Here is a 15,869-nt window from a genome sequence, read left to right as displayed (position 1 = left end):
AGAGGTGCTTGGGGAAAGAATCGACTTGTTTCCCCTCTGTATTTGCCCAGCCTGAGTGCAGGAGACACTTAAAGGTTCCACATGTAGACGTTGAAACTATCTAATTCACTTTGTTAGAGTGCCTCAGGAGGTGGTGGGTACTGAGTTTTTAAAAAACAATAATACAAAGTTTGATGTGCAACTGCCTGAGATGTCTTCGTTCTGGATTCTTGCACTGACAAGGGAATGCCTTCCAATTCTATATTTCTATATTTTTGCAACTTTTGCATCTGTAGCTCTAAAAAAAAGTCTGTTTTTCATTCCTTGTAATTAAAACCATGACTCCCCAATGCTGAATTATGATTACTATCTATCTTTGGATTATGAATTCTCCATCTAGCAAGGGCTTCTGAGACTTGAGTATTACAAAGTAACTTTTGTGGGACCTGGTTTTGTAACAGGGGATTATGACACTTCTCCATGTGGTGCATGACTAAGCCTATTAATCTGATTCGTACAGATGGCCAAGAATTTAAAGCAGTTTGTTTTTTTACTATGATTTTCCAGTTTATTTATGAGCAGATTGAAAAGAACTGTAGATTTGAAAAAAGGGAAATGAATGTAAGGCAGAATGAAACTAACAGATTCACCCATCTCTTATCTCCGTATGTGAACAACATAATTCTAGTGTCAAACTGCATTAATTAAGGAGCCTCCGGTGGCCTAGGGGATAAAAGCCTCGTGACTTGAAGGTTGGGTTGCTGACCTGAAAGCTGCCAGGTTCGAATCCCACCCGGGGAGAGCTCCCTCTATCAACTCCAGCTCTACACGGGGACATGAGAGAAGCCTCCCACAAGGATGGTAAAACATCAAAACATCCGGGTGTCCCCTGGGCAACGTCCTTGCAGATGGCCAATTCTCTCACTCCAGAAGCAACTCCAGTTGCTCCTGACACGAAAAAAACTGCATTAATTCTACAGTGTAGATATAGCCTGAGTTTCAATTTCTTATATTATTAGAAAACTATTGTTGTTGTTATTGTTGTTGTTTGATATATAACGAGATTAGTACACAGCAAACAAGATCACTATGCTGACTTTTGTATTGGATCATACATCGGACACTTCCCAAGTGTCTAGGATTGTGTGATGTATCGCCGAATAATGCATGCAGATCCGAGTAGGGTGGCCTTTTGCAGCTGACAGATGGTAATTTTGCTAGTGCCAATTGTTTTTAAGTGTTGGTCAAGGTCTTTAGGCATTCCACCCAGTGTGCCAGTTGCCACTGGTACCACCTTTACTGGCTTGTGCCAAAGTCTTTGCAGTTCGATCTTTAAATCCTCATATCATGTAAACTTTTCCAGTTGCAGTATTATTGCAGTATCTCTCTACCAACGCTTGTGAGGAAATAAAAAGCAGTAAATAATGGTAGATAAAACCAAAAATATTTTTAAACCATTTTTTTTAAAAAAAGTCATCAGATAAGCCAGAAAAACCAAACCTGGTTTTAATGACCCCAAAGCATAAAGAGTCTTTCCTGCCTATTGAAGAAAGATGGTGACAGATTGATTTTCTTTCGGAGAGGGTTTCAAGGAAAGAAAACAGATCCAAGGTCATGTAGAAGAAACTGAACCTGACTGGAAATTATAATATTTAAAAATACATTTCTAATCTAAAAGATGTATGCATGCTCTAACACATACTTCTGCCCATATAGCTGAATCTTATGCAATCTATAATCCAACAATCCCTGAAGGGCCAAGGGTAGTTCCCCATCGCTGATATCTGCAAACTGGGCTTAAAATATGCTCCATCTACACTGACCATACAATACATTCTCAAACTTCTTTATATGGTAGTATAGATGGGCCCATAGACAGATAACCAACCTCCACTGTTCCTGATTTTTTTTATCATGTCGGAAGAGACTTGAAAACATACTGCAAGTTGCCCCTGATTGAGAGAATTGGATGTCTACAGAGACGTTGCCCAGAGGACACCCAGATGTATTAGTTGGAAGGCTTCTCTCATGTCCCTGCAAGCTATTGCTGACAGATGGGAGCTCACCCTGTCTTGCATATTCAAACTGGCAATCTTCAGGTCAGCAACCCAACCTTCAGATTAGCAGTTTAGCCAGCACAAGGGTTTTACCCATTGCCTCCCTTCCTGATAATAAATGGGTACGGTATTTAAACCCTCACTTATTTGGTTCTCACAAACAAGGATAACTAATTTCAAAAAATTGTTGAGTCTGTCAATGTTAGGATTTAGTACATTAGAGAATGAAAGATATGAATGTAGGTGTTAGGAATTTGAGAGAGATGTGAGTTGGAGCTATTTAGGTTAGGATTTAGTTGTATTAAATAAGTCATCTGATGTTATGTTAAATAGCTATTTAATCAATCATATTTGTATTATTTACTTGTGCTACTGAGAATGCTGCACAAGGGATGTAGGGAAGCTCAAGTTCAGACACATGGTATTTGTGGTAGCAGCAGTTATTTATGGATTGTGATGGCCAGTTGGAAGATTAGATGAAGGAACCATGTAATATGCTGGTGACCAACATTTGGTTCTCCAAGTGTTTTGGACTTCAGATCCCAGAATTGCTGAGCACTGGACAAGCTGGTCAGGACTTCTAGGAGTTGAAGGCTCAAACATCTGGAGGACCAAAGGTTGGACATCACTGATCTAATGGATTCTTGAATGTTGGCATATTTGATGCTATCGAGTGAGACAGGAGGAGGCCCCACTGTTGATAGAGGTGTATGTTAGTGGAATCCTTCACAAAGCCTCACCAAACAAACATAAAATCATAGAGTTGAAAGAGCAAGACCACAAGGACCATTGAGTCTAATCTTCCCATACTGGAATACATAATCAAAGCACACCAACAGATGGCCATCCAATATGTTTTAATGGGATTTTTCTTTGTCATACATGGTTAACTTTCCCAATCTCTTTTAATGGGATATTTCATTGTCATACATGGTTAACTTTCCCAATCTCTTAAATCTGCATCCGACCTGATGTCTCAGATCATGGATGTAACTTGTACAAAACCATTTTCAGCTTGGCTAGATGGTGGACTTATGTTTTTAGGATCACAAATGTGCACACAACAGTTCACATTTCCCCCCAAACATTTCTGTTTTTTAAAGGCTAATACTGTATTTCTCCATTCAGGCTGCCAGCTGCTGTCCTTTTGACTTCAAACACCAAATTAGTTTCCAAAGTAGGGGAGTGTGATGTATTGCAGATTCAGTTAAATTCCTTAATGGAGTGCTGGATGGTATTGAGCTGCTTATCTGTCTGAGACAGTGTTAGTCTACTATCTGGGATAATCAGAGGGGGGGGGAAACCAAACAGCTATTCAGACAGATAAAAATGAAACAGCAGCTGCCTTGCATATCAACCCGGTTGCTGCAGACAGAGCCGCCCTAAAGGTCTTGGGTAAGCCCACGGTTGCCACGGAGTGCAAGGCAGGAGGCGTTAACACAGAAAGTGTGCACTGAACTGAACCTTCAAGGTGGGCAAGCCACATGAAACCTAATGAGATTTTTATATTAAAAAAATCCCCTCAAATAGTTTCATTGGCGAGCTCAGAAAACCTGCTGTGGATCTATCTTTTCAATATGTTCTCTGGTAGTTCATTAACCCCAACTAAGTCTCTCCAAATGTACTGATGCATGGATTCCATTTTCAGATATCTAATTAGCTCCTTTATGGATTAAACTCAGTTTATGGATGATGGATATAACTGCTCAGTAAATTTAACTGGTTTGGGATTTCTGTTTTATTTTATTTTTTGCTCTGGCAATTTCCACTCCTCCCCTCCCCAGGCTTCTCAGCTTGAATGAAATATTGTCAGATAAACATGGCTGAAAGTAGAAAGATCTATATTATTATTCATTTTTAAGCTGGGGAGGGGGCAGAAATATCTCAAAATGCTTTGCTGCCTGAGGCAGAACAGCAAAACTTCTTCATACAGCTCAACCCAGGAAAGAAAAAAACCCACCTACACTGCCACCTAATGACATGTTTAGCATTCAGATACCATTAAGTGATTCTGGTTAAAGCAAAGGTGAGCAAATGCACTGGGACCAGTGGGTATTTTTTACCACAACTCCCAACCATTCCATCAAGACACATTAGCATGCTTTGAGGAACCCCATGAGATATCGCATCATGTCAGTTGCTTTCCCACCAACCTCATTATGGGTTTAACTAGGTTTAGTAAATGGTAAATGGTAACAAACCAAGCTCAGTTTTTCAGGAGCACTTTTGTAGTATTTGGGCGCTGAGTGCATTTTTAGCTTTCAGGACAGTAAATAAAGAACAACACTAAAAAAAACGGGAATTCCAGACAAGAAACAATTAGGGTCAGCCAACACCTCCCAACAAAGGATTCCCCCAGGAAGAAAACACCCAGGCTTTGAGGCTGCAAGGCTTTTAAATGCTAATCAAGGTGACCAGTTGCAACATTCACACTTGCCTCAAACAGGCAAGAGTTCTTCCTCCCACACTGGACATTATTCCACAGATATATAAACCCCACTTGCCTAGTTTCCAACAGAACTCACAACCTCTGAAGATGCCTACCATAGATGTGGGTGAAATGTCAGGAGAGAACGCTTCTGGAACATGGCCATACAATCCTGAAAACTCACAGCAACCCATTTTTAGCTTTTGTTTAAAATGTGTAAAAGGAGGTGGAGTTTCGGACCTGACTTAAGGGCCTTGCGGGCACAAAATTGGAACTGTAGGTCACACTTTCCCTGCCCTGAGTCTAACCTTTATAGGAAACCAATTCAAGCAGAATTAAGCAACCACATGCTCAAATAGAACTAACTACAACATAACTATGCACAGGATTGTAGTGACAGCTCATAATTGTATTATGAAACATTTATGTTTTAGTGTTTTATCATGAACATTTCCATCTGAATGTTATCTTCTCCAAGTATAAATAATAGAGAAGTGTGACATTTGCATGCATATAGAAAGCATGGCTTCATTGGGTATATGACTATTGTATGTCAGAAATTTCTAGCATTCCATCATATAGTCCAAAATGCCAGGAATTTGTTACTCCAGGACATGGTGATGTTTTATATGAAGATGTTAGCTAAATTCATAGAGAAAGGCTATCTGAGATTTTTATGGCCAGCCGGCCAATGGAGTGAGCTTCTGCCCTAAGTATTCTTGTATTATGTATAATCAAAATTTAGGTTTATTCTGTTATCAGGAATATGCCCAGACCAAGCTAAAGCATGGTGGGAATAATTAATTTATAAAATAATTTTAGAGCAATAAGTTGTGTCTAAGAGAAGATGATTGAACAATGTTAGATCCAGACTTAGGACACATCTAAACTGTAGAGTGAATGCAATTTGACACAACTTGAACGGTTATGGGTGAATGCTGTGGTATCCCGGGAGTTACAGTTTTACAAGGTCTTTAGCCTTCTCTGCCAAAGAGTGTTGGTGTTATACCAAATGACATGACTAGAGCTCATGTAAGTCTCCAGTGAATCTAGATAGCAGGCTTACAACAATTTGGCTTCAACTTACTGCATTGTGTTCCTGTGTTTCTGGAGGCCTTCTTTCTATTTTCATCATCATCATTATTATTATTATTATTATTATTATTGTTATTGTTATTATTATTATTATTATGAATTCATTTGAAACACAACAAGATGAGTCTACAGCAGACACTCTGCTGGCTATTGTACTGGATCACACGTTGGACACTTCCCAAGTGTCTAGGGCTGTGTGATGTATCGGTGAATAATGCGAACAGATCCCAGTAAGGTGGCCTTCTGCAGCTGGCAGGTGGTAATTTTGTCAGCGCCGATTATGTTTAAGTGCAGGCCAAGGCCTTTAGGCACTACACCCAGTATGTCGATCACCACTGGGACCACCTTGACTGGCTTGTGCCAGAGTCTTTGCAATTCAATTTTTAAATCCTCATATTGTGCCAGCTTTTCTAGTTGTTTCTCTTCAATCCTGATGTCCTCTGGGATTGCAACATTGACAATCCATACTTTGTTTTTTAACACGATCGTAAGGTCAGGAGTATTTTGATCCAGTACTCTGTCTGTCTGAATTCGGAAGTCCCAGAGTAGCTTGACATGCTCATTCTCTGTAACTTTTTCTGGCTTGTGATCCCACCAGTTTTTTGTCACAGGCAGATGGAATTAGTGGCACAAGTTCCAATGAATCATCTGACCAACGGTGTTATGCCTCTGCTTGTAATCTGTCTGTGCGATCTTTGTTCAGCAGCTGAGGATGTGATCTATTGTTTCATCTGCTTCCTTGCAGAGTCTACATTTGGGATCTGTCGTTGACTTTTCAATTTTGGCTTTGATGGCATTGGTTCTAATGGCTTGTTCTTGGGCTGCCAGAATCAGGCCCTCCGTCTCTTTTTTCAAAGTCCCATTTGTGAGCTACAGCCATGTTTTTTCTTTGTCAGTTTGGCTCTCGATTTTTCCCAGGAACTGTCCGTGGAGAGCCTTCTTTCGCCAGTTTTCTCTTCTGCTCTGGATTATGTTTTTACAGTATTCACTCTTTGTCTTTTGCACTTGAAGCAGTTTACTACTGTTCACTTCCCTCAATGGTGGTTCTTGACTGCCTTTCACATAATCTGCCAGGGCATGTTTCTCTTCTTCTACTGTTTGTTTCACTTGCAGAAGCCCTCTTTCTGCCTCCTGATCTTCTGGGCAGGTAAAGTCTGTCAACATCACTATGCGGGTGTAATGAGTAGTGGATTGTCATCAGTTTTCTTGTCTTTCTGTCCAGATCATCCAGCTCAGCTTGTGTCCAGTAATAATAATAATAATAATAATAATAATAATAATAATAATAATAATAATAATTTTATTTTTGTACCCCGCCACCATCGGGGTACAAAAACCAGCATACAGTGATATCAAATACAAAAACACACAAATAAATTTAAAAGGCATTAAAAAATCACAATCATTATAAAACACATGAAAAACACAACAATAAAAACATAAAATGAACTGGGCAAAGTGCACTGAGTGGAACTTGTAATCAAGAAGGAAGTTAAGGTGCTACAAGGTCATGGGAAGAGCCTTAAACTGGGGTGAACTCTGAGGCTATGTCAAGGAGTTAACCAACAGGTACAACTGGTCAGAAGAAACCACTAGTACAAGGGTTTAGCATATAGTGGGCGGTACTTCTTCAGTTCACAATTCCAGCAGTGTATCTAATGATGGGGATGGCCAGGTGTTGAGAGAAATACGATCAGTATTTCCGCCATTTAATTTGTTCTTCAAAGCTTTCTGACTCTTTGGATATATTTTTTGCAGACCACATTTTTCACATGCCCATGCTTGATATTGTCTAACTGTAGTATGCCCAGATATTTATAGGCTTCAGGCTGATTGCATTTTATGGTTTGTCCATTAGGCATCTCTATGCTCTCGCTGATGATGATGATGATGATGATGATTATGATTATTATTATTATTAATGCATTTCCTTCCTTCCTTCCTTCCTTCCTTCCTTCCTTCCTTCCTTCCTTCCTTCCTTCCTTCCTTCCTTCCTTCCTTTGAATCTCATACAAATTTTTTGTGCCACACCAGCTTTAATTAAGATACTACACAGCATGGATTGAATCGTTGCTTTCTTAGGCTCACTCCCAAATAATAATAGCCTTTAGTTCCCATTCATTTCCCCAAACCAGTTCCATTTCTTGTTTGAATCATCCCCCCCCCCCATCTTACTCCTTAAAAAGAGCGGTCCCTTTAGTCAACTTAGAAACTCAACAAAATGAGGGCCTGTGTCATGATTATGTGAAGAAAATGCTAAGTTTTCAAACTGTTGTTCTATTCATTGTGTGCTAGTTGGGCCCAGGAGAGCATCTGTTATCTCCTTCACATGATTATGCAAATATGTCTAAATATCTGAATACCTATTCCTACTTTTTATCCTCTAATCTAATGACTCCCCTGACATGATACTGTTTCAAATTATCTTCAGTGAGTAATGGTTTGCATTTAACATTTTATATCAATCCTGTCATATAGATCATTTTCTGTAATATTTTACATAAATTAGCAATCCTTTCCCCATGGCACGTATGGTACTGCCGTTGGGGTTTTATGAGATTAGAAGTGCAAACAGCAGAGTCTTTGTCTCGTTTTAAAAGATGAACAAAGTTTTTTTTATCATGTCAGAAGCAAAATTGAGAATATACAGCAAATCGCTTCTGGTGTGAGAGAATCGGCTGTCTACAGAGACGTTGCCCGGGGACGCCCGGATGTGATACCAACCTGTGGGAAGCTTCTCTCATGTCCCTACATGGGAAGCTGGGGATGACAGATGGGAGCTCATCCCATCTCGCAGATTCAAACTGCTGACCGTCAGATCTTCAGGTCAGCAGTTCAGCCGGCACAAGGGTTTAACCCATTACACCACCGTGGCTCCCATGAACAAATTGGACTGGAACTATCTGCGTTGGGATTGCATATTAGGTATAGATAAATTCCTGTTGTATCAATGTTGAACTCTTCCTCACCCCACACTGTTATTAAGCACATTTATTTGACTCTGAGTAAAATTTTGGCAAACAGTGATTGCTTGCAGATTGCTGTCCTGCCAAGTGATGAATATATCTGGAGATTTTAGGGCCAGGGGATATGTTAAATGCACAAATTAATTTAAATGAATAAATGCATGAATAATTTTAATTACATGCATATTAAATATTGGTGTGGAGTCTTGAAGAGGACCAGGATTACAGTTTAAAGAAGTGAGCTTAACCTTTCCTTTGTGTGCCATGATCCTGATAATGAGTCCCCAATGCCATCAAGACCTATTTGCCCTGGAAGGGAAACGTGTGCTCTCTCATGCAATATGGCCCCAATCTCCAGTGATTTGCTATTATAGAAAGAAAATAAAAAGTGGGAAAGGAGGCACATTCAATGCAATGGTGCATTTAATGCCATTTACTTTGGCTGTAAAGCTCAACATGGATCAAGTACTGTAGTTTTTATGGTTATAGACTTGGATTTGGCACATTAGTTCTCACTCTGTGCAAGGGACATTCAGGCATTGCTGACCACGGTGTGTGCTTGCATAGGCTTATAATGAATGTAGCTATGAATAAATACAAATTCTGGCCACCCAAATGAGTTTCAGTCACCAAATTCTCAGAGAGTGGGGTACTGAAATTTGTCAATACCTAGAACTCATTTTTTCTGTGTTAAAGGAACTTTGTCGGACCGCTTTCTTTTGGATGCCTAAACCATACTTCTCATGGCTCAGCTGAAGCTTTCAATTGCTGCAATGCTAGAAATTCGAGTGCTGAAGGGAAAAGAGGGGGGAAACAGAATCCTTATGGGTGTGTGTATGTTTATTTAAAATCCTCATTCGACGCCTCCCCATTTAACTATGCTCCTGTCCTGATTTTCTGATACTTGCACCAGCAAAGATGGTTTCTATTTTGGCCCAATTTTTGTCCTTCGAATGTAGATTTGAGGACATCTAATGACTATGGCCCCTTCTACATTGCCATATAATCCACATTATTCAAGCTGATAATCCACATTGTCTTCTTTGAACTGGATTATATGAGTCTACACTGCCATATAATCCAGTTCAAAACAGATAACCTGGATTTTATATGTCAGTGTAGAAGAGGCCTATGTCTAACTAGATAGCAACTGTATCCTGACACAAAATCACATCAGTGCAAATATATGGATATAGAGGTGGATCTGAGGATGTATAGTGGCTAGATTTCTAACTACAGTAGAGTCTCGCTTATCCAACCTTCACTTATCCAACATTTTGTATTATCCAACGCAGTCTGCCTTTTAGTAGTCTATGTTTTTGTAGCCAATGTTTTCAATACATTGCAATGTTTCGGTGCTAAATTTGTAAATACAGTAATTACTGCATAACGTTACTGTGTATTGAACGGCTTTTTCTGTCAATTTGTTGTAAAACAGACATGTTTTGGTGCTCAATTTGTAAAATCATAACGTAATTTGATGTTTAATAGGCTTTTACTTAATCCCGCCTTATTATCCAACATTTTCACTTATCCAACATTCTGTCAGCCCATTTATGTTGAATAAGCAAGACTCTACTGTATAGGGCAAATACATCTTGATTCAAGATTATATCCTGGAAAACATATGGTTATGGTGGAAGATTTGAATATATCTAGCAAATGTGTTTCTAACTAGATAGCAATGTCATTCAACTAAAGAGTGGAGTCCGTTCAAGTAATTTCTGATTTATGATGACCTCCCTGACCCCCAAGGTAGTCCTGGGACTGCTCCATTAGATCCAGTTCTTTCAAGACGGCCCAGTTCTAACAGAATATCTAAATAATTCATGACAAAGCTTTGTCACAAATTATTCTGTTTTTACTGGAGGCCTTGTTTGGATGCCTCCAGTAAAAGCACGACAGCTCACTCATTTTGGGCCCTGTCTGGATGGGCCCTACATTTTCCAAAGAATGCACTTAATATGTTTTCATTTCTCAGATGTGCTTGGGTTTAGTTGCTCATCTATCCAGCTCATGAGAAGCTGGAAACAATCCAATGGAAAGCGGGCAGACTTGAAAAAAAATACAATGATCATGTGAAGTTACTTAGCCTTGAGTGAGAGATGATTTTCACACAATATGTTTGGTATAGTGTTATGTGTATTGAGTCAAAACATATGGAGGCTTGCTTTTTAAAAAAGGAAATGGCAGTGTTGTTAATACACTATATGGCTGGCTTTATATTCAGCTTTACATTGGTCAGGTGTGGGTTGTTATTTACTGTGATAGATCCTCGTGGGCTTGTGAGTATATGTCCAGGATTTTCTTAGTTCTGTTCCTGGGCTTAAGCACTCATGAAAGAGGTTGTTCGTTCTGGGAATAAACCTCCAATGTGTCTTGATATGCTGGCCAAAGACTACTGTGAAATTGCATCAGTGTAGCAGTCAATTCCTTTGAGCAAAGCTTAAGTTTAGAGGAATTGGTTGCTTTTAGCCGATTTTTTTTCCTTTCCATTAGTTGTATTTTGGATTCAGTGTTCTGGGCTCATAACTTGTGTGCGCAACAGTGGTGTAGGAGGAGATGAATCATAACTAACTAACATTTTGAATGCGACCTATTGTGTGTGTTTGTAACTCCTGATGAAGCCTTTGCACAGGAACACTCATTGGAGCTGACACCATGCCACCAAATGATTCACGGGAAGGGAGTAAGGGAAATGAAAACTCTGTTTGCATACTTATGCCTTTGCTTTAAACCAAACCAGCTATTTGCTGTAGAAAGTTGCCCATGAAAGAATCTGGTAAAAATACGTCTATATTCAACAAGGCTATTATTTTCCTACTCTGTTTAAGAAATCTGTATGCTACCCACCAACTGAAAAGGTTCTAGAAGTACAGCTTTCCTTTGTTAATCTTCTTATGACAAATCTAACATTTCAAAATGCAGCACTAAATGTTATGAGCAGCATCTCTAAACTGATGTGACTGCCACAAGGCATGGTTGTAAATGTGGGAAAAGATTGTGATGACACACATTGTGATGACACAAATGATTGTGATGACACACAAGAGCTCTAAATATGGTATTGCAGAGAAGAACTAGGAGAGAGAACTATAAGAAGAATCAATTAAATGGCATGTTGAAGTCATCTATAACTAAGCCATCATGCTCCAGATACTAGTTTGGGATGCCTTCAGCTTGTCAGTTTATACCATCTTCTTAAAAGGAATATAAATCAGACTATTATAACTTGAATAACTCTAGATCTATTAGATAGAACCATTTAGGAATCTGATTAATGGCACTGACCACTTTTGGGGAAAACTACACTATTTTCAAATAAGGTAAAGGTAAAGGTTTCACCTGACATTAAGTCCAGATGTGGGGTTGGTGCTCATCTTCATTTCTAAGCCGAAGAGCTAGCATTGTCCATAGACACCTCCAAGGTCATGTGGCTGGCATGATTGCATGGAGCACCGTTACCTTCCTGCCGGAGCGGTACCTATTAATCTACTCACATTTGCATGTTTTCGAACTGCTAGGTTGGCAGCAGCTGGAGCTAACAGCGGGCGTTCACTTCGCTCCCTGGATTCGAACTTGCGACCTTTCAGTCTGCAAGTTCAGGAGCTCAGTACTTTAACATGCTGCGCAATTGGGAGCTCATTTTCAAATAGAAGAAAAAAATTGAAGGAAAAAAGGGTGACCAAAAAGAGAAAAATAAACCAAAGGTTTGGAAAACTAAGCCCTATTAGTGGCTAGCTTCTGTAGCAGGTATGAATACCAGGTTTGTGGTATCGACTTTGTGTTGGGCTAGAACAGTGGTTCCCAACCTTTTTTGACCAGGGACCACTTTGATCAGGGGCCACTCTCCAACATTAGTACCAAAAGGGTTATGAATCAGTTTTTGTTCAACTTAAGATTTGGTTTGGTTACTTGGGGTGCTGATTCAGAAAATTGCACTGGATAGACCACATCAGCTCTAGTTTCTGATACAGAACATATGCCATCCAGTAGTTGCCATCTGCTCATCCACAGAAAACCATATTTCATAATCTAGAGCTGATGTGGTCTATCCAATGCCATTTTCTGAATCAGCACCCTTAATTAGCCCAGGAACAGGCCTAAAAACGAAGAAATGAAGGTGCCTCCACTTCCAGGCAAGACATGGAACTGTTCTGCTCAGGGGAAGGGAGAAGGAGGAAGAGAAACAGAAGTCAGGAGGGTTGTTGTTGTGCCTTTTGTGAGTAGTCGGCCTCTGCCCTCCCAACATCCCCGTTGCCTTGGCATTATAAGAGGGTTTCACGAGACGAGTCACTCTCTTTGCAACAGTGTAGTAATGGTGAGGCTGTGGACTATACTTTAGTTCTTGGGGATCACTGGACAAGATATATGCACTTAGAATTAAAATATTGTGATAAAAGTATCCAAAATTGAATGGGAGTCACAGTTCTGTAATATGAGGCATCTATTCTGGTCATCAGTATAGTCTTCCATATTTCAGTTTAATTTAAGATAGGAAAAGAGTAATGTTGTTGCTGCTATTGTACATCTGTTGGAAGTCAGAAATCCTTGCCAGTTACCTGCAAATCAGCCTGAACCCTAACTGTAGTTTATTATAACATCTCCTGCTCTAATTGATCCAGTGGAAGTGGTGCTGGAGGAAAATGATGGATTTCTGGTACTGCAAAAAAAAAATTGTGTGTCATTGGCCAAATACAGACATTTAGTTCCCAACAATATCTCCACCCACATATACATAAAGCTATTCAACAGTAAAAAAAAAAAAACAAAAAACAAAAAACAAAACATTAAATATGGAAGCAGCCAAGAAATGTGTGAATTTTGGAAATTTCTTGTCACAAAAAAGCCAAACAAAATCTTAACACACCCATACTGTTTTATTGTGGGTTAGCTCTGTGCTAGAAGAATTTTTGAATCTACCTCTACAAACCAATAACAACATGAATAAAACCATTTGTATTGATCTTCTGGCTACAGGCAAGTGTGTGCCAATTGAATTATTAATTGATCATTTAAAAGGCAGATGATTAATCAAGTAAAAACTCTATAATTGGTTGACAGGTCTAATTATATACAGCTACACAGTGTTACCTCTGCAAAACACCAGCTAATTAACAAATGCTAGGAGTAGAGTTTTCCACCTCCTTTCCAATGAAACTTTTAATAGCATAATATCAGTGCTATTAATCCCTTAGAAACTATAAAGGCTTTGGGGATTTAATTTGGGCCTGAATAAAGTGCTGAACGAGACAGTATTCAAGGTAGAGAACACTTTTCCTTTGTATGAGGAAATGCTAATTTCCCATCAAATATAAACAAAGTGGAATTTAAATGAGTTCATGGTAAATGCTGCACAGCAGAGCTTTTCAGCTGATACTAAAGGGAACTGGCTGTCTCATTGCAGCACAGTTTCAAAGTTAAAACTGTTACTGCGGTGTGGAACTGGAAAAGAGCTGGTCGCCAAGCAAGAGCCATAGCCCAATGGTAAAGCACATGCTTGGCGTATGTAAAACCCCAAATTTCATCCCAATGAGGGATGAGGAATGTCGAATTCTCTGCAGAGAGCTTTATTTATTTGATTTATTTACAGTATTTATATTCCACCCTTCTCACCCCGAAGGGGACTCAGGGCAGATCACAATATACACATACATAGCAAACATTCAATGCCATGTGAACATAGAGACAGAGACAAAGACAGAGTCACAGAGGCAATTTAACCTTCTCCAGCTTCCAGTTTCCTGAGGGTATGCTTGATTCTGGCCACAGGGGGAGCAGCTGCTTCATCATCCACTGCGACGGTAACTTCCTCATTCCAACGGCGGCTGGATGATTTTTATGGTGTCGTAAATTAGCCTCTCCACATATAAGTGGTACCTAAATTTCCTACTTGATAGATGTAACTATCTTTCGGGTTGCTTAGGTCAGCAACAAGCAGGGGCTTGTATATATATATATATTGTTGGGTGCTCACCCCGACACGGGCTGGCCTTGAACTCATGACCTCTTGGTCAGAGTGATTTATTGCAGCTGGCTGCTAACCAGCCTGTGCCATAGACCAGCCTCTCTCTAGAGAGAGGTCATTTGTTAAAATTTCCAGGGTACTGCCATCTGTATGTCCCTGTTAAATGCGCTTGTAATGTGCTGTTTATACAAATGTGGAAGTCTATAAATTTTAACGGAAACAGCTATCCAACAACTTGGGTTGACTTCTTGATCAATGTAAGTGCTGTACCTTAACTCTTATCAAAGAAGGAACCATTCCCTTCTCGAGTGGTGAAGTGCGAGAGTTTAGCACATCTCTGGAGAACCCATAGCATCAACCCCATCTACTCTCTCCAACATAGCACCATTCCCTGCCTTTGTGAAGGTCCTGGCAGGAAAATGATAGTGTCTAAAGGTGGCTGGTCCTCTGAAACAGTGCTGACATTTCCCCTTCCCATGGAATGGCCCTCAACCTATCCATGGGTTATATCGAAATCCATACATTTGGCCCCAAAGCCTGCCCTTGACTTACATATGAGTATACTTGCTCATTTTTTCCCTTATCCCTTTGAAAATATCCCCAAAGCAAAACAAAATTCTGGACATTTCAGTCACTTTGGAAAGAAATGGAGACTGCTGAAAATGGAACTAAGGAAAAGTAGGTCAGGAGAAAATCTCTGTAGTAAGGACAAGTGGAGAGAAAGTTGCTACTCATCAGGAGTGAACAGGCAAGAGATATGACAAGAGCGATGAATTTATTTTGCAGCTGTTGCATTTTGGTTCAGTGCCTGTGCTATTACTAGTTAGCCAATCTCGAGGTTTTATTGCAATCACCCTTCAACCTGATCTATTTTGTCCACAGAACTGCCTGGCCTCAGGAGGAACAGTTATTATCAGAGACTTCAACGTTGAAGCCACATCTTAATTTGGGCACCAATACAGAATAATGCACAAATGAGGGGACAAGGGAAACTACCACAACTATAACACTTTACTGTGTATAATGTGAATGTTTGTCAAAGACAATTACTGTATCTTTCGCTACCTCTCTCTCAATTTGCAATGGAAAATGGTACATAACTGCTATTTTGGGATTAGGAGGTGTTTTACAATCTAGTCTGTTTTATCTGTAATCTCCACTAGGTAATATTTCTCGGCCATGTTATCATGTCCATAAAATGTGACTTTTAAGGCACAAACCCAAGCTGTCTGGCTCGCTTTACTTAAGAGCATCTCTGTTTAGCTCCTCTGGTTTATACGGGTCTTAAGGGAATGGTAAAATGCTATTGCCTTTCTAAAAATATTGTTAGAACCCCTTAGGGCATGATCTGATCAAAGTGATGTACTTTTAAATCC

At 39.7% G+C, this 15,869-nt stretch overlaps 1 protein-coding gene across 5 annotated transcripts in view; it reads left to right on the top strand.

Moving 5' to 3' along the window:
• The window catches only part of unc5d (unc-5 netrin receptor D), a 371,567-nt gene that overhangs the window by 101,722 nt on the left and 253,976 nt on the right, over window positions 1–15,869 (top strand). The window lies entirely within an intron of this gene.

This window comes from Anolis carolinensis, unplaced genomic scaffold, assembly GCF_035594765.1.
Source record: "Anolis carolinensis isolate JA03-04 unplaced genomic scaffold, rAnoCar3.1.pri scaffold_8, whole genome shotgun sequence".
NCBI classification, from domain to species: domain Eukaryota; kingdom Metazoa; phylum Chordata; class Lepidosauria; order Squamata; family Dactyloidae; genus Anolis; species Anolis carolinensis.
This window is presented reverse-complemented; position numbering and strand designations above follow the sequence as displayed.